The following is a 4,286-nucleotide window of genomic DNA, read 5'->3' on the forward strand; positions in this document are numbered from 1 at the left end:
CAAATATAAAATTGAGAAGGTAGTGCACCAAGTTATATGGCTTTGTTTGGTTTGTTTGGCTCATTGTTGAACCATTTCTTCTCACATATTACTTGGTGTGTAGTCAACTTTAGTGGTATAGTAAATGAGCTTCCTAATTACAATGCAACATCTACACCATTTTGGTTTTACTACTAAAAAGCAATTGTCCTACAGAACATTTCCTTGTCAGTTGTTTTCTCTGCTACTGTTACATTGTTATTCTTAAGTTGTTTGTATTAATGTTCAGTTGATTCATTTGACCATAGTAAGAAACTATATTATTTAATGGACATGATGTGTTCCCCCCCTTTGCCCTTTTTCTATGGTCAGAGAAAATAAATTGAAATGAGCTATTTCTATTTCAGGCCAAATTAAAGGAGGTTGTGTTGGTCGAAAAGTTTTAGAAGTATGGGGTTACGAAAGCTCAAGGCCCTATGGCTAAACTAGATGATCTTAGTGGCGATGAAAGATTGTACTTGAAGAAGGTTTAACTGAAGAAGTCAAATTATGCCCCTTTTCTTGAGTCTATATGACAGAGGGTTTTTCAAGCATATATATTTATTCTTTTTAAGCATTCTGCATAATGGATAAATTACCACTATGTTTTTTGTGATATTAGCGTGGAATAATGTCTTGGAGGTAATTTGATTTGTGGTTTAAAAACAATTTGTTTTGTTTATGCAGGTGATCAATGGTATAAATAAAAGACCAAATTGTGGATATGAGATGTATGCGCTTTTTTAAAAATGGTCCATTTACTGTCCATTTTGTATTCTGTTATTTATCCATTTCAGAACTATGTAGGTTCCACTCTTCTGTCATTACTGCTGCAAGGAAGGCCTTAGTGTATGTCATACCTTCAATTGCAATCTCATTGAATTGGTGAGATGCTTCTACCTACATTGAATTTATATTCCATTTTTTACATCATTAGTGTTATTTGTCCATGACAACGATACATTATAGGTATATGTGACTAGGAAGGATGAAACCAAAAACAGTGGCTTCAAGTATGCAGCTCAGGCATGTTTACCATTGATAAATGTTGCTTAGGATGACATTGAGAAAGGAGGTTTCCTTAGAGGTTTCCTAGTGAATATTGGACAAATATGGTCATTTTCTCAATGATACCCTGAATCATAAACTCCACTTTAGAGGGAATGGTAACACTGAGGCTCTAGGATTACATGAAGTCATTTTGTTATTGTATGTAATCGTTGTTACATTATTAATGTCTGGCTGTTTCGTCACGCAGCTACCAACATATCTATATCTTCTCCGTGATCTGCACAACAAATTAGATAATCTGAATCCTTCAATCAAGCCTTTTCTTAGTACTTCTAAAGCAAAATATACTCCTACTCATTGCCATAAGAGCACACAAGATTTTCTTGACAAAATCCAGCCACTATTCTTAGTTTTAAGGAAGCATCTGGATGGAGCAGTTTCAATGATCAAAGATGGTAACCTTCTATTCAATAATTTTTGCTTCGTGTTACCTTTACAGTGTTTGAATTAATAATTAGTGGGCTGAGTCGGTTTCTTAATGGTCGGGGTTGTATGTGCTTTGTGCTGGGAGGGATTACCCCCCTTCCTTTATGGATCTTTTATTAGTGAAATGACACAGCTTTCCTGCATTGCTTGAGAATAACAATGTCCACATTTCGTATAATTCTTCATTGAATGTCCTTGCTTTCGATTGGTAACATGATAAGCTACTACTCTTCAGAATCTGAGAGCTGTTTAGATGGCTGGAGTTCACATTCATCTTCTGCTGGCAACCCAGACATACCATATGTGGTTGTCTCCAAGTCATCAATGTGACTGTTGTATGCAAGGAGATTCTTGGCTGCTACGGGAAGGTTGTTCTATTGTTAAATTTTTGTTTATCTGAAAATAGACGAGATCTAGAAACTGAAGCTGCTAATGCTAACAAGTCTGGTGCCTTTTGCAGTTACTTGGCATTCCTGATCTGTTGAATCAACCAAACATGTCAATTCTGAAGCAACTTTTGCAGACTTTACAACCAACTGAAAATTTGATGATGTTCTTTCTGAGTTCCAACCATCTCTTGCTCCTTGAAATGTTGATTACCTATATTGTGGAGCATGTAAAATGTTGGAGGATATTATGAATTTAGGTAACTAGCTATTTGTGCACACAGTGCTTGGACATTATGCAACCTTTTTTCACCTAATTTTAGTGCACTATTTTTTTGCAGTGTCCTCATTTTCATACCTTCTGTCTTCTGGTGTGTTAAATACTATACAATCAATTGTAAATTTTGTTGTTGTGTTGTTGGACAAATCCGGGGAACCAAATGGGAAAAATATACACATGGGATGCTCCAAAGCAATCATTCCCTTTCTGCGAAAGCGTCTTGGATACTCAGCTCATAAGCTGCTCAGTGCTGATTTCCCTAGCGAAGATGCCAGAAAAGGATGGCAGAGTAAAGTAAGCTTAAGTTCCTTTCATCTACCTTTTTAATGTGCTAGCTGATAGGTGATAAGCCTGGAAAAGGATTTCGAGGTCGAATTCGAGGAGTTTGGGGTGAAGGCCGACGACTCGGAGCTCGACTCTGCAGATGAGGCAATGACCTTCGCCGCCCCCGGTGAACGTATTTTGGGGCTTGGAGATATTGGATGCCAGGTATGGTAGCATCTTGTTCTAGGTGTATTAAGCATTGATGACAAGCAATCTCCCAGGCTTTCTATTGATTAAGATAACATCTATTTAGGTAGTGGGGATTCCTGTCAAACACTATCCTTTGACATCCACAAACACTATCCTTTGAGCATTACATATCTTTTTGAACTAATTTAGTTGTGTATTACCATTTTATTCAATATTTTGTATGTCGTCGCAACGCACGGGCACCTACCTAGTTTTTATTTATAAGTTACAATCAATCAACAAATGGTGTACTTATAAAACTAATAGAAGGTTAAATATGAAGATATAATTGAAGATTTTGTTTCAAGGAATACTAGACAAATGATGCTTTGTAATAGAAGCTTAGAAGATTTTGTAAGGAAGATTCGCCCTTTACTAACATAAATGCTTATGGTAGCTACGAAGTCTGAATATATCTTGATTATTTACATATTATAAATATGGGTCTCAAATTTATGTTTTGCATCAGGGGTTAAAAAGCTCACGTACGGGCATGTCTGAACTAATCAAATCTACCTAACGTTAGACATGACAAACTGTGGCAAGTGAGGCAGTGAACCAAACATAATGTTTATTTGAGCTACAACATCCGTAGCTTTTGGTCTCTTATCTTAAGAAGTTAATAATAATTTTTTATGATGTTATTGGGCTTCATTTGTTTGAGCTTCTGGATAACTTCTTAGCATGAAAAGTCAGAAGCTCAAACAAACAAACAACATTTTGGTTTAGCTTTCGAAAAGCCAAAAACTTAGAAAAGTTGAGTTTATATAAGAACTTGAAAAACCTGTTTTATATGCTTTATAACCAGATTTTATATGCTTTATGTAGCTTTCTAAGCTTAGAAAGCTAATAACATCATCGGAGACCTATCATTGGCTTCTTACAATAAAAAACCTAATAACAAATTTTCAGAATAGTTTCAAAGCAATAACTCAAAAAAACATGTCCTTAGTTTATTAAACTTAGACAGCTACATAAAATACATAAATCAGGTTTTTCATCATCTTATAAAAACTTAGCCTTTTAACTTCTGGCTTTTCAGAAACTAAAACCAAAATCTTGTTATTTGTTTTCTTTTCCAGATTTCTACGCTAAGAAGCTATCAAGAAATTCGAAGAAACAAGATCTATGTCGTGCGGCTCACGCCGCATAAAAGTCCACCTCATAGGTCTATGCCTCATGAAAGGGAAATAGGCTTACACCTTTTTCCTAATTGATTTTGATGGTTGAATTGTCCAACACAAATTAATTGGACTAACTAGTTTGCTCTAGATTATAAGTTTTACAGGTGCCAAAGGTTCACAACAAACCAATAAAAAGACCAAAAAAGGTTCAAATAAAAAGAGCAAAAGACAACTGAAGTGTGCCCTGGTCTGGCGCACCGGACTGTCCGGTGTGCCACCGGACAGTGTCCGGTGCACCAGGGAACCCAACTCCGAACTTGCCACCTTCGGGAATTCTGGGAGCCGCTCCGCTATAATTCACCGGACTGTCCGGTGTAGCACCGGACTGTCCGGTGCGCCAGCGGAGTAACGGCTACACAGCGCCAACTGTCGTCTGCAAGAACAATAAATGCGCTACAGTGCGCGCCT

General features: G+C 36.8%; 1 pseudogene; it reads left to right on the top strand.

Moving 5' to 3' along the window:
- Positions 1-1,728: 1,728 nt before the first annotated feature.
- LOC118473059 (uncharacterized) lies at positions 1,729-2,679 on the top strand (annotated as a pseudogene).
- The last annotated feature ends 1,607 nt before the right edge of the window (positions 2,680-4,286 follow it).

This window comes from Zea mays, chromosome 1 (genome assembly GCF_902167145.1).
Source record: "Zea mays cultivar B73 chromosome 1, Zm-B73-REFERENCE-NAM-5.0, whole genome shotgun sequence".
Classification (NCBI taxonomy): Eukaryota; Viridiplantae; Streptophyta; class Magnoliopsida; order Poales; family Poaceae; genus Zea; species Zea mays.